A 16707-nucleotide genomic window follows, 5' to 3' on the forward strand; every position below is an offset into this window, starting at 1 on the left:
TTGTACGAGTGAAATGTCCAGCTAACTATAACGCCCCTGAAACCTATGTTTTTTTCAGTGAATTTCAAAGGTTTTTTAAATGCTAATTCCTAACTATAACATACTTGAAACCTATGTTTTTTTCAGTGAATTTCTAAGGTTTTTTAAATGCTAATTCCTAACTATAACATACCTGAAACCTATGGTTCTTACAGTGAATTTCAAAGGTTTTTTAAATGCTAATTCCTATCTATAACATATCTGTAACCTATGTTTTTTTCCTGAATTTCATAGGATTTCTAAATCATTATTTTTAAGTGTATTAATTGCTTTATTTACATTTTGATACTGTTTGTCTTCATTTTTTAAAGTTCTTTTTTTCACATATTTAAAAAAAAAATGACCACATGTTTTGAATGACAACATTTTTACAAATATTTTAAACTTTTTTTAACTCTTTTTTTAAAAATATATCTTTCAAACTATATTGTTAATATATATATATTTTTTTTGGGAAGTCGCGCACCCAATGTGTACCATTCTCAAACAATGCGCATAACCTAGCTGCCAATTTACCACTATTGTTCAGGATCTGCGTAGGGTGTGCGATTGCTATGCGATCCATACGCGACTTCAAGCGCATACGCAAAGCATACGTTGTACGTTACGCGATGCTCGCACGCTTCCGAGTGACATCATATACGTATTTTGCGCGGTAGGTGCGCAGTTCCCGCGAAATATTTTAATGTCAAAAAAGATATATATATGTATTTATTATAAATATTAAGACAAGACATAATCTAAGGCACTCATAAAAATAATGTATTTTTACTTTTGAGAAACCTATATTCCTTTTAAATGCAATTTCGCGAAGTCGGGCTCGGTGCGTGCTGCCTATGCGCACGGTGCACGGATACCATGTGATCTGATAAAAAGAGATTTGATTGGTTCATTACACTTCCTATTCTAACTATTGAAAGACCCCACCCATTTCAATCATTCTTCTTTGACCTTCTTTGGATGAGCATCTCTGTTCTTTGAAGAACTTTTTCTTGGCTAAGTGGACACTTAGTACAAACCTTTTGACAGAAACAATGGCTTCAGGACAGCAGTCATCACCCCAATCTCAACATTCATCAGAAAATGAATTTTTGGTTGAACCACCACGCCCTGAAAGGTATAGTTCTGTTGTGTGGATATTTTTTACGTTCAAGGAGGGACAAAATAAGACAAATGCCACCAAAGTGCCATGTAAAATCTGTCAGAGAGTGCTGTCACATGGTGATCCCACAAAGAAGTACCCATGTGGTACAGCCAGTATGATGAAGCATCTAAAGACTTTGCATCCGGTGAACCTGGCACGTGAAGAGTGTCGAAGAATGCAAGTTCTTCCAGCATCTTCAGCACCAAGTACTTCTAGGACGACTCCCTCTGAAGAACATCTGGATATACGTCCTCAATTCGCAACACTGAAACTGCACTGCATGAAGTGCAACAAATTATTATGCTATGGAGAGCAGTCCATTGATTTAATTTGCTGGTTGCAAGAGAATCATCGGTGTTAGAGGTTTGGTTTTTTTCCCCTGAAGTTCATTGTTCTGTTCCTCCAGTTCTGTTTTTTTCATTTTTGAAGAAAAACCAAAAAAATCAAAAAATTGGTCAGAAAATCAAAAACATATATAAAAAAAGAAGAAAAACTAACTCCTCTGGTTAAAAAAGAGCTATATTTGTATGATAGTGTGTGAAAGTTTAGATGAATGTATGTGTAGTGCAAAATTGACTGAAAGGATGCATTAGTAGTGTATGGTGAATGTGTAAGTGCAGAACTATGAGGAAGTGCTGCAGCATCACACAGTAACCTCTTTAACTGCAGTGTGCTGTGGTACTTCCGAAGCACAGGGATGCAACATATGTACATAAATATGTTGCAAGTCTATGCTTCCCTCTGCACTGCTGCTTAAACTGCAGCTATGTGGTGACACAGGCACCCTTGCACAATGGTGCAAACATATCTGTGTCGTGTGCAGTTTGTTTTTGTGCAGGAAGACACACCTTCCTGCACAAAAACAATCAGTAAAGGCATTTTTCTCCTTCAATATATGTTGAGCATTGTAGCATATATTGAAAGATAAAAAATGAGGAGAAATGAAAACAATTCTCCTTGTTGTGCCTTGCTACACCAATTGGAGGATGGTGCAGCATTCACACACATGTCCAGATTTATGATTTGTGATGAATCTGGAGATGTGTCTTGTTCTATGAGTGTTCTGTGCAATTACGCACAGCACCACCTATAGAACGCCCTTTCAACACAAAGTGGTGCGTATAATAAGGTTGTATTTACATGGAGAAGAAAAGGTACACAGAGTGACTTTTCCTCTTTTTGTAAATATGAAAGAGTGTCTTATGCTAGAAGTATGTTCCAAAAAGTGACATATTTATGGCATAGGATCCTTCTAAAATTGCCCTATAAGTGCTTAGGGATTGGCAGATTATTATAATAAGCACATTTTGGTAGTACTTTGTTTTAAAACTTGCACAAGAATGATAGGAGCTAAGCACAGACTATTGTCTCCAAAGATGCTTAAAGAAGAATGATTGAAAACATTGCGGTCCTTCAATAGGTAAAATGGGAAATATTATGAACCAGTCAAACCTTTTTTTTCAGGTCAAATGATATCCTATGACAAGGAGATTCCAAATCTACATAGATTCAAACTTGCTGTTTTGAAGACTGTATTAATAATGTAATGCTTTTTACAGATCTCTTTGCAAAGTATATAACAAAATGTTCTTGTACTAGGGTTAATGGCTAGGCCAATCCTTAACTATATGAGTAATAAGAAGAGTAATTTCAGTACTGCAAACAGACAACATTAGAAATGTATAAGTACTTATGTTTTGGCAAACAATGTCCCATTTTATGCCTCTCTCCAATGCAAGTCTTTGACACTTTCTGCATATATCTTGTGCGTTACTTGGCCACAGGGACACTCAGTATTCATGTTAACTTTATCCTGTAACTTAAAACGCACACTGAGCATCTTTCCAGACATATCTACTCCATCCATCTCCCCTTTCTTCACCAGTGTGCAAACACAGCCCATTGTGCATATTAATACTTAGTTAAACTTACCTTTACATTAATAGAAAAAAAATGCAACACATTTTTTTCAGTTGTTTTTTTATAATTTAAATTTCAGAAAATTTCAAATGTAAGAATTAGTATCTCTGATAGACAAGAAAAAATACAGTTATAATAGATAATAATATGTTTTTTACAGCACAACATAATTTTAACATTTTGTTAAATTATTTTCTTTGCCTTTTTTGCTGTTCTCAGAATAAATTGAATTTCACTACAAACAGTGATTTCAATCATACTCATCATATAACAGCGGGCACAAAAACCAATCAATTAGATTGTTTATAAAAAAAACCCTCTATCTAACATAGTTATCTTATATACATTTTTTTAAATATTCGACAAAAACTACATCCTCAATAACAAACCATATAATACAAATCTCACATATATAAAATGGTTCCTTCTAAGCAAATGTTTTTACTTGAATCTGAAATTACTCAAATAATGATTCAATAAAGGATTCTTTTTATAATTTCTGTACACTGCAAATGAGTTTTTAAAAAATATATGCTGTTAGAATGTGCAACAAAAAATCCATAATTCAAATGTATACCTTTCCTCAGGGCCAAATGGTATTGCTGAAATCCTTTAAACATAAATTGTCAAATAGTAATCATATTAAGACATTTTAACATATTCCTAATACACTGAATTATGTTCCTAAAACTTTGGCTTTAAGAATATTAGGTAGGAATTTGGTAATTTGCGAGGCAAGCGTTGTTTAAAACCCAATTGAGCATCATTACGATATGTCCATCCATTATCACATTTTAAATACGCAGTGTAATGTCCAGATGTTGTAGAAGGACCATCATGGAAAATTATTGCTACTGCTACAAAAGTTCTTCCTGAAATTGATAGTTGACTTGCCACAAAACATTTTATCAAAGTTTCCAATTTTCTTCCATCAGCTGTACAACATTGCATCATTAAAATGATATATTGTCCATATCTTTGTATAAAGAATGTTGCTAACAATTCTGAGTTGCATTGGCTACAGTCCATGTTCTGATTTGCTGATTGAACAAGCTTATTGAAAGACACTGATTTACAGTCTGGTAGCGTCAAATATATAAATATTTCTAGTGTCTATGTCAGTGCTACATGTGAACATGCAATTTTCACATTGATGTTCCTATTTATAACGAAAGCCAAAAAGATTTTCAATTTCTATGCCTTCATTTTCCAATACGGTAAGCATATACATTAAAAATTCCTGAGTATCTTGTTGGATATTCTGCGTAAATTGTGTACAATCTTGCAATCTTTCAAGAAAGAAAACAACATTGACCACTACATTAGCATAACAGTTGATACCAGAAGTATTTTCAAAGTGATAACCAACAATCTGTTCTACAGTACCCTTTCTCTTTTTAATTACAATCTCAACATTATTATGATGTTTTTCCTTTTCTATAACTTCACTACATATATTCTCATATCTTCTTTTTTGAACTACCACCCACTTTTCAAACACAGGATATTGCCCTAAATGGGGAGCATACGCCCTTCTTAACCAATTATATTCTTTTACACAGTTTCCATCTGCAGTAACCTTTGTCTCATCAAAATCAATCAAAAACAAACCAGATAAACTTCTGACTTGCGACAAAGCGACATATGCCATACCCTCTTTAAACACAGAACTTCCAATGTTCACCAAAGCACTGTGTACACTTAATCCTTGAGATTTATGAATAGTCACTGCATATGCCAAAGAAAGAGGAAACTGTTTTCTACATACATACAAATCTTTAACAAGCAAAAAATTAGCAGAACAACAAGCAATTTGTTTCACTTCTTCAATCTGATCAAATGTAATTTTTAAACATTCAATACCATCTTTTTTTTGATAATTCTCAAAATCAACAACTTTTCCCATTGCTCCATTCACTATCCCTTTTTCAACATCCAAATTACGCCGCAAAATAACCCGACAGTTTACACATACATAAAAATTATTTTCTAAACCTGAAGTTTTAGAAATAGATTTTTCTAAAGAATCCAACTTTGTTTTCAATTTGTCCGTCAAAATAATAGTGACTCCTTCATGCTCTATTTTATCAATGGCTTCCATTTTTATTATTTGTTCATTTTCTAGCTTCAAAAGTTCTTCATTGAAAATAGAGCACTCATGCACTGTTGGCATTAAGCAGATTATAGAATTTTTTTCTGCAACTTTTTAATATATTTTTTCTGGAAGTATATTTTCATTTGGAAACAAGTTTGTAAGTAGTCAACTTTGCAAAGCTTGTTTGCCATGTTCTGTCAGTACTCTAATTCTTATATCTTGAAGAATACTTGCATATTCAGCATCATTTGCCTGTCGCATATTTTTCGTGAGTTCTTTGTACTCAAAATATGACCAAATGTTAACATTTCCAACACTTCCCAAGGACTTTTCGGTGTCTTCATGTGCAAGTGTTTTAAATACTGGTTGTGCTTTTATGGGAGTAAGTTGCAGTAGATCTCCAAAAACTATGGCATGTTTTCCTCCAAATAACACATCATACTCTGTTTTAAGAATTTGCTGCATTCTTAAATGTACAAAAGCAAGCATTAAGTTTGAGACCATGCTTACGTCATCAATAATCAGAAGTTTTATTTTCTTTAGTACTCTTGAAACTTCTAAACAATCTTCTCCAGATAGCTTGTGATATTCCAATTTGTTTTCATGCTCCACAGGTAGCATGAGTAAACGATGCAATGTAATTCCTTTAATGTTGTGTGCTGCCAACCCAGTTGGAGCAGTTATAACACAATACAGATGTGAGTCCGTTGTTTTCTGTAGATAACTGGTGTTTACTTTAATTAAGAAACTTTTTCCTGTTCCAGCTTGTCCACTCACATACATTCGTATAGGTTGAAATAAGGTGCATGTGCATTCTTTCTTTTCATGAAGAAGTCCATGGTCAATCGGTTGTCTCACTTGCTGATATATTTCATTCTGTTCAACATTTAGGGGCTGATTCCGATAGCCAGTCGGACAGCTGTACGTAGCCTTACCGTGCGACCGACTCGTACCCGGAGCCGGTCGGTCCTGTAGAGTAAGTACGATGCGCATAACTGCCAAAAACACGACTGACACGTAGGCTGGGATTCAAGCTCCGTTCTCCTTCCGAGCCGTAACTCCTAAGATGAACCGAGTCGCCCGGAAGCAGTATCCATAGCAGTTTCCGGCATGACAAGTACGATGCGTACTTCCTACGCGCCGGACGGGTCGCGATGTACGGCACGTCACAGCATCCGGAAAACAAGCATATCAGCTACGATTCGCGCCACAACTCAATACATGGCTACGAGACGGACCAGCTTGCAGTGGGTACGAGACGGAGCAACAAGCAGCGTGTACGACACAAACACATCATGAATCCCATCGCGCAGGACATACCAGTACTCTACATCTATGACCAGATGAGGAACCAACGCCGACGGCGCAGGCAGTAAGTCAGACACCTACCACATAAACAAACAACATTGACCCGCAAAATGGTACACACACACAGGGGATCCACATCCTGGCCACTAACAACAGCCCTCCATAGGGGTAGCATGGCCAGCACCACTAACACCCCCACCCCTAGGGCTTATGTTGCCCATCACCCCTGCCACCCCCAGCCATAGGGCTTATGTTGCCCATCACTACTGCCAACCCCAGCCATAGGGCTTATGTTGCCCATCACTACTGCCACCCACACCCATAGGGCTGATGTTGTCCATCACTCCTGCCACCCCCACCCATAGGGACTATGTTGCCTATCACTACTGCCACCCCCAGCCATAGGGCTTATGTTGCCGATCACTACTGCCATCCCCAGCTATAGGGCTTATGTTGCCCATCACTACTGCCACCCCCAGCCATAGGGCCTATGTTGCCCATCACCCTTGCCACCCACACCCACAGGGCATATGTTGCCCATCACTACTGTCACCCCCAGCCATAGGGCTTATGATGCCCATCACTACTGCCACCCACACCCATAGGAACTATGTTGCCCATCACTACTGCCACCCCCACCCATCGGGGACCTGTTGCCCATCATCCCTGCCACCCCCAGCCATAGGGCTGATGTTGCACATCACCCCTGCCACCCCCAGCCATAGGATGGGTGATGCACAACATATCCAGCATACTCCAAAATGAGGTATGTCCGCAAAATACATCCCCCCCTAACATCATGTCAACAGTGTGTAGTCTGTGACAAATGCCCATAACAGTGATTATGGCTACGAACATACAATGTAAGTAACAGCACATGTGTGACCAACACATGAGTGTGACATACACAAGGCAAGCATCACCATAACACCGTGGCAATGTAAAAAGAAAACCCCTCACTGTGTAGAGCAGAAGTTAAGTGTGGGCTTCCAAAATGCAGCAGATGTTGAGCATTGTGGTGATGGGGACTAAACCCCCCACATCACAGTGACCAAAAGGTAAGTGTCATCATGGTCAAAGCTGCAAATAACAAACAGCATGAATGATCCCTGCTCCCAACACATCAAACACTTCTGGGGCAAACTAGTGGTTGTGTCCCATACACACAGAGATGTGGTGAGGCTAGCCGTGCTGTGAAAATATAACACACTCTCGGCCATGTGCAGACAAGCACCACACATGGGGGCTAACAATGCATACAGTGTACAATGATACAACAGCAGATGTGACCATCACCAAGCATGCACACATCTCGAAAATAGACACACCAAACAAAACAACATGCGTAGACTGTAGGTGTCAGCTCCCAAACTCACATTCCATGCCAGCAATGGCACCTAACAACCAGGATGAATGTTCACAATGATGTGATATGACTCACAGGGACAGCATGTAAAATCACAGAAACAGCATCCAGACAAAGGCCCACAACAGCAATACCAATGCACTGGTGCAGATGCACAAACACAAACAGGCAAACTCACACTGCTCATCTGACACAGCATGTGTGTGTCACAGTATCCCCAGGCAACTACACAACAGATGAGGGGGGCTGAACCACAGTGACACAGATGTGGACACAGTGCCATACAAAAGTAAACCATCATTGTGATACCCTCAGTGGGCAATCAGGCATTGGGAGATGAGAGGGAGCACAACAGACACATGTGACACAAGCTGGAATGAACATCAACTGACACACAACACCACTACCCCCAGGGAACAGACATTGGGGTGACACAAGCATGCATGACACCTCCACTGTGATGCTAAAGGCAGATGACGAACAAACTGGGAAACCCAGACATGTGTCCTGTGCCAGAAACGTACATCAGGGAGATCAAAAAGGACTAGCCTATTTTTGAATTTACATAGACTCAAGACTGTAAGGCAGGGTACAAACCATTTTGTTTGTTCATGAAGCCCTCACCCACCAACCTAGTTGGTGGCATGCTTCATCATCGGGCCCACCCAGTGACACCGAGTGTGTCCCGAGTGTGCTTCGACGTCTGGGTACAGTGGAGCAGGTATGTATCTGAGTGTGCAGTGTAGTGACGTGAAGGTGACGATTTAAAAGCTATGCAGGGATCCCAGTACCCAAGGGTAAATTATATTTTAATCACTGGGTCACTGCTAGCATTAAAAAAGGCTGTTGGATGTTATAGGAATGTTAATTAGGGTTTCCTACATCCAGGTGTGGTCTAGATGTTTCAGCCAGGCCTTTATGATTAAAACTGGCTTTCCTCAGGACCAAAGTGTGTAGGTGCAAATTACTTATGTTCGAAATGGGATTTCTGGTTTGCTAGGGCTTGCGCCAAAGCCAGACAGAAACCACCACTCTAGTCAGGGCTGGGGAGTTAAACGCCAAAGATAACCCCTGCTCACCCCCTTGGTAGCTTGGCACGAGCAGTCAGGCTTATCCCGGAGGCAATGTGTAAAGCGTTTGCGCGCGCACACAGCAACACCCTAGGCCCACCACAAAGGAAACTCCACATAAGGTTATATATAAAAATAGCCTTTGTATTATAATAAACACATTAGATGATAATCACATAATTTACACTGTGCCAACTGGCACTGGGCAGAATTTTACAAGGGACTATTTACACGGGACAGGGCCACAAGGACCACTGTCAGAATCAGCACAAATCACCAATTGTACATGTAGAACATATACTAACTGTAACACAAATTATCACTGTAGACCACAACCAGTAACTACTAGCGCAATAATGACCTCAGCATTATCACCATAGAATCAGGTATAAAACCTATCCTGCATCCATCACAGGGGCATAAACACATTATGCAATTTCTCATTAGTCTAACGCATCAGACCTAACCACCTAAGTATAACTACACTAGGGGCGTACATCACACAGGGAGACATAATCTCACTAGCAAGAACAACCTCCTAATCATAAAACCACATTTGGAGGTATAACACAGGGTGCGTAAAACATACTACATGAATTACATTTCCTAGCACCAAAAGCATTAATATATGAAGCACAATAACACCTAAATCACATTAGGGCCTTGCACCCTATAAACCTAACAATCCCAACAACCCCCCTGGCCAACTGGCCATCCCAAAGAGGGGCTCAAATGCCCTGTGTCCCAAAAGTCAGGGCGCGCTGTCTATGCAGCGCAGGTCAAAGGGGCGCACTTTTGCGCAGTCCTAAACGTTGCAGCTGGCACTAAGTGCTGCGCAGCTGTGAAGGTCAGGGGGCGAAGAAGTGCCTCTCACTCCTAACTCAGGCATGTCCCCACAAAGTAAAAGAAAGACCTAAACGGTGCAGCTGCCCACTACTTGCTGGGCAGCTGGAAATGTAAGAATGAGGCATGGGCCTTCAGTGGCTCTTAAAACAAACGTGCCCCCAAAACATGGAGTGCCCTGACCATCGGGGCAGCAGACACAAAGAATAGGGGCACGGCACCTCAGTGCCCTCTGGCCCCTACGGGGCTTGGAAATAACTTGCCCCCAAGTTGGAGCGCTCTGGCTCCTAAAACAAAACATGCTCCACGAACTATAGTGGCCCACTACGGCGGCGCCACTGGCAAAACTGGCCCCTCGTTGGAGCCATCTGGGACTCTAGAACAATCAGGAACCAGCCTGGGCCCCTCTGGGCCCGTCTAAAACAAATATGCCCGCAATCGTGGGAGCCACACGGGGCTCTTAAGATAAACATGCCCCACGAAGGAACTGCACTGCTCCTTCAACGGTGGAGCGGCCTGCTGCCAGCTGGGGCAGCTCGCCAGTTGAGCACTCACCGGGACTCGGGGCGGCGACTCTGCTCCTCATCCGGTTGCTCTGCGGCGGCCCGCTGGTTGCTCCGGACACCTCTTCACCCGGGCCCCCTCCTGGTGGTGGTTGGTGCTTGCATCCGCGAGGCTCTCTCCTCACTAGGAGAGCCCCGCACACCGGCCACACGTTTCCCTGCTGATCAGAGCCCACGAGGCTCTGAGCGGCTTCTCCCCGGCCGGGAGAAGCGGAAGTGAAGCCTGCGAGGCTCCGGCTTGCGTCGCCGGCCCCGCCCCCAACCAGGCGGATGGCCGGACTTCTGTTTCCGGTGCTCCTCTTCCCCGTAGAGGCGAAACGCGGGGTTGGCATGCGCATGGGGAACTACAGGTTTAACAGCGGGGTGGGCACCCGCAAAGCAGCACAAAGTGCAGGGTGGGCACCCGCAACTCAAAATAATGATGAAGTGGGGTGGGCACCGGCAAGGGCTCACATAAGCGGGGTGGGCACCCGCATCAAGCCATCACTTAAACTGAAGACGCAGGGTGGGCACCTGCGCACCAAAAGCAACACAATAAGCGGGGTAGGCTCCCGCCAGGCCGGCATCACAGGGGAATCCCTAGTTTGGGGATTCCCTCTCCCTCTCTCAGCAGCGCGACGCTGCACAGCCCCAGCTCCTCTCTCTGGGGGAATTAGAATAAAGCGCTCCCCAGGCGCTATGTTCAGGACCAACACAAAGTCCTTGATAGATCAAGAAAACAGCAAAAAGGTCCCACAAAGTCCATCAGGTATCCAGGGGCTGGGCAGGGCCCAGGGAGGCAAGCCTTCCCCTGGGCCCCAGCAGCAGCGTGCCCCTGGCAGATTCAAGTCAGAACGAGAACATTTTCATGGGGTCACAGCCCCTCTTTAATACACCAAATCCTTTGTTTCCAAAGGTGCAGGGAAGGGGCGGACCAGATGCAACTGGTTCCTGAGCACTTTGTTTTGCTCAGCCCCTCTCCCTATTCACAGGACAGGGACATTAGACGCTCCACAGGGGGTGGAGCCAGCATTGAGTGGGGAAAGCCCAGCCCTATTCAGGTCCCAGGTGTACTCCTCCCACTCATCAACATGCAGATCTCTCCACTCACCACTGGGGCAGACCCATCCTGACTCTGGGGATACCCTAGCCCATCACATGACCTCCGCCAGCCAATCGCCAGACAAGGCACTCATCTCACACTGCACACAGAAATGCCAACTTCTAGAAGTGGCACTTCCACACTAGGTACATTGACGCCGCACACATCATCGCGCAGCATTTCATCACACGAGTCCGCACATACCAAACTCGCACCTGCACTCCCCACGCATCAGGAACTACCAGGGACACATACATTCCCCCATGCATTCCAGATTGATTGCCGATATCTATTGTGCTGTGTAGGTGAGAGTTGTCATATGTACACGAAGTTTTGTGGTGGGCTAAGCACCGTAAGCGCATCAACACACAAAAAAACAGTGGAAAGTGCATGAAAGGGAGATTATCCTCATGTTGGCTTGTTGCCAAACATGCCCCATGGAGTAGTCCGGCAGAGGAATGGACCCTGGGAAGATAAAGGGTCCTTAGGGGGTTAGGGACCTGTGGAAAAAGAGCTTACCCGGCTTGTAGCTGAAGCGCTTGATTTACTCACGATACTTTCGGTCAGTGTCTGCGTTGAGCCTCCAGTCGTCTCTGCGGCCTCCGTTGGGCTGTCCTCGGCCGTGTTTGTGCTTTAAATGCAGGCTGCATCATTCTGAACACCTGTGCGGGGAAGGACAGAGAAGACAGACTGTGCGAGGACATGCTGAGTCATGGCTGTACTGCACATGGGCGGGAGAGCAGTGTATCCTGTTGTGAGCATGCCCAGAAGAGTATCCTGCTGCGAGCATGCCCATGTGCGGGGGAGTAGTTTGCTCTGCTGTGAGCATGTGCGGTGCCGAATTTCGGCGCCTGCGCATTGGGATGGCTGGTTGAGCTGTACCCAGTGTACACAGATTAGTGTACAGTTGTAAAACAAAAGAGCGCTAACTGGGGAAAGAGAGAACTTAAAGAGCGCTGTGGGGTGCCAGGTGTGTTATAACTGGCCAATACAACAGAGGGACATTTAACACAGAGGGGAATCAAGAGTAAGAAATTCATGTTTTTAGTGAGCTCCAGGGTATGGCCCAGGCCCGGTTGCTGCGAGGAGAGGCGATAGATCCATCTCTGTTCTTTGGTATGAAGGATCCGGTCATTGTCTGTTTGGTGAATGTCAAATTGTTCAATGACTGTCCAGGACATGTCATTGGGGGTGTGGTGTGCACTGAGGTGTATGTTCACCATTTCGAGCAGGAACACGTCATGTTAATGACCAACCCATGCTCAAAAATATTAAAGACTTGGCACAGGTATATAGATGACATCTTCCTGATTTGGGAAGGAACACAGGATGTACTAAACGTCTTTCTCACTTGGCTTAATGAGCGTGACCCTTTCCTACGATTCACGTGCACCTCGAGTGCCACCGAGCTGGCCTTCCTGGATCTTAACATTCGAGCAGAACAAGGGACTCTGCGCACCACCACCCACTACAAATCAACAGCTAGGAAGCCGGGTAAGCTCTTTTTCCACAGGTCCCTAACCCCCTAAGGACCCTTTATCTTATCAGGGTCCATTCCTCTGCTGGACTACTCCATGGGACAAGTCAACGTGAGGATAATCTTCCTTTCATGCACTTTCCACCGTTTTTTTGTGGGTTGATGTGCTTACGATGCTTAGCCCACCACAAAACGTTGTGTACATATGATAACTCTCACCTTAGACATACCACCAATATGGCTACACCATTTGCTGCTTATTTATCGTCTACACAGCACAAATGATATCGGCAATCATTCTGCCTTGTGAATATGTAACCATACTGAGACTCTCCCCTGTATGTGTGTCCTGTCATACTTGTTGTATGTCCAGTAATGCTCTAAGAGGGAATCCCCCTCTCACATGTAAAGCACCTTAGCGAGTGCTACACATTTCTTAAAATTACACAATCACTTAAATCTAAGTAATTTGCACCTACACACTTTGGTCCTGAGGAAAGCCAGTTTTAATCATAAAGGCCTGGCTGAAACATGTAGACCACACCTGGATGTAGGAAACCCTAATTAACATTCCTATAACATCCAACAGCCTTTTTTAATGCTAGCAGTGACCCAGTTATTAAAATATAATTTACCCTCGGGTACTGGGATCCCTGCATAGCTTTTAAATCGTCACCTTCACGTCACTACACTGCACACTCAGATACATACCTGCTCCGCTGTACCCAGGCGTCGAAGCACACCCGGGACACACTCGGTGTCACTGGGTGGGCCCGATGATGAAGCATGCCACCAACTAGGTTGGTGGGTGAGAGCTTCATGAACAAACAAAATGGTTTGTACCCTGCCTTAAGTCTTGAGTCTATGTAAATTCATAAATAGGCTAGTCCGTTTTGATCTCACATATAAACCCCGGGGATACAGACTAGCTACCTAGTCCTCTCTCTCTCCTTTGATAGTGATATAAACGTACATCACACATACACAAACACAAATAACTCAGCATGGCCCCTCATCCATAGACAAACGGGAGCTATGGGGCCAACCATGCAAACATTCACATCAGTCCACCCTCAACACCACACACCCTGAACTGCAACAATGTGTCTCTGTGAAGCCCACATGGACAGGTGACATTGCACATGCACCCATGACAAACACAGGAATGTTGGGAGGAACTAAGGTGCACAGACACATCACACAAGGACAGTTTACAACCCTGGGGAATGACAGACATACTGCACAGTATGCAGTGCATGGCCATGACCTCAAAGCTCACGTAACCTTCAGAATCCCTGCCACACTCCCAGGGCAATGCAGATGCCAAGGAGAACCACAAGGCACACATGCTGACACCTGGCAGCATCGCAGCCATGAACCTGACAAGTGGGAGCAGTCACACACACATACAAATGTCTCAATCACTGAAAACTATCACCTAGGGACAACTACATGATTTAGTAAATAAACAGGTGCCTTGAGGAACTCTGACTGTGTCCCATCTGTGTCTGACAACATCATCACCACTCAGAACTGACAAATCCCAATGATGATACACCAAGTAACAGTAGTGTGTCATGAACCCACACATCTGGTAGCCCATTGGAAAAGTAATGGGATGAACCCAGTACCACTCAGCAAGCATCAACAACAGGAACATATCAAGGGAACACTGTATGTGTATGAACAGGGATGTGGACACATGCTCATACGACACACACCATTGGCCCAGGCCATGTCACTGGACAACACACTTACTTGAGGGGACACAACTCCTGTGGGAGCCCAGCTGTGCCAAACATATTCACAGCACGTCTCACTCATGTCAGCAGACCACTTGGTCAGTCAGCCATCAGTTACCACACAATGAAGGCTCTGGTCACAACAGCCTGGGTACGTGAGTATCCCCTAAGTCATCGGCACATACCCCAAACATATGTCTAGCAAGTTGCACAGAGGACCCAGTTGCTCCTATTAAAATGATGCCCACACCTGTAGGTCCAGTGTTGATGAGCAAAAAGTATGTGGAAGTGACAAATTGGACAATGGGAAGCACATCACATGTGCAGGGGTGCAAGCCACAGATGTGACCATGCAAATGAAATTCTCACAGAGAGATGTCCACAAATAGTTGATCCAGACACACCCAGGTAGCTGCAAAGGATGACATGGATACCCACCAGAATAGGATGCATATCTCATGGACCACAGGGAGTACCTCACAGCAACACATCAGAATTCAACATTGTAAACAAAGCATCACAGGTGCAAGGGCATGTTAACCCCTTCGCTGCCAGGCCTTTTCCCCCTCCTGTGCCCAGCCTTTTTTTGGCTATTTGGGGTAGTGCGCGCTTAGGCCCCTGTACCTTTTTGACCACATAAGGTATCCACGCCAAATTTGTGTCCTTTTCTTCCAACATCATGGGGATTCTAAAGGTACTCAGGGTTTGTGGATTCTCTGAGAGGGGTCACAGAAATGAGCCAAAATACAGCAAAATGTTGTGTTTTTTCGGAAAAATTAGAAAAACGGGCTGCAAATGAAAGCATCTGGGATTTTCCCTGTAAATGTTATCAAAAAAGGGTTTGTGGGGTTGAAATAATCATTTTCCCAGCTTTTCGGGGATACCTGACTTTTGTCAGAAACCCAACATTTTTTACACAGTTTTGGCATTTTTCTGGGACATGGACGATTTTTGCTATTTTTTGTGCTTTTGACCTCTTTCCAGTTAATGGCAGAAATGGGTACAAAACGAATAATGGATCCTGGAAAGCTATACATTTTCGAGAAGAAGACAAAATTCTGAATTCAGCAAGGGGTCATTTGTGTAGATCCATCAAGGTTTTTTTATAGAAACAAACAGTTAAATATAGGATAAATTGAAAATTAGTTGAAAAAAACAGCCTTTTGTGTCAACGTTTTCACCTGTAACTTCTTCAAATTATTACAGCTCTTTGAAAGCAATATACCGTTGCATCCGCTGGACATTAATGGTTGTGGGGATATATAGGACTTGTAGGTTCACCAAGAACCCGACGAACCCAGAGCCAAAAACTGAGCAGCAACTTGCAATGTTTTTTTTTATTATGTACCGGATATCTAGTAATTATTCTGTAAAAATGTGTACATGGAAAAATCGGTATGAAAGACACCTATGTATTTCTGAAATGGGAACAAAATATATAGTTTAGAAACAGTAGATATTTTCACATTTCTGAAATTGGGAATACTCATACTAGCAGGAGAATTATCAGTCCTTTTTTAGAATGACATCTTGCTGGTCTTGCTAAAGGGATCTTAACGGAGGAGCTTACCTGACTCCTACTTGACGCCCTACAACCACTCGGCGCACCCGCTTCGCGGGTGCCCCTTCGCCCGTTTTTGAGGAGCGGACAACAATCCACGATTGGGAGAAGATTGGAGGAGGGAAACCGGCTTCTGGCGTGTGGCTGCAGCGGGGCTGCGAGCGTGCGGGGACTTCATTTCCCAGAAGTCCCTGCTAGACCGTCAACGAGCTTCCGGTGCGCTCTCCCTGCTGCCCCGCCCCCCGCCCTCCTGAGCCGTAAAAACACCTCTCTGCCGCGAATTAAGCGGGACATCTTGCTGGTCTTGCTAAAGGGATCTTAACGGAGGAGCTTACCTGACTCCTACTTGACGCCCTACAACCACTCGGCGCACCCGCTTCGCGGGTGCCCCTTTGCCCGTTTTTGAGGAGCGGACAACAATCCACGATTGGGAGAAGATTGGAGGAGGGAAACCGGCTTCTGGCGTGTGGCTGCAGCGGGGCTGCGAGCGTGCGGGGA

The sequence above is a fragment of the Triturus cristatus genome, chromosome 5_1 (assembly GCF_964204655.1).
Source record: "Triturus cristatus chromosome 5_1, aTriCri1.1, whole genome shotgun sequence".
NCBI classification, from domain to species: Eukaryota; Metazoa; Chordata; class Amphibia; order Caudata; family Salamandridae; genus Triturus; species Triturus cristatus.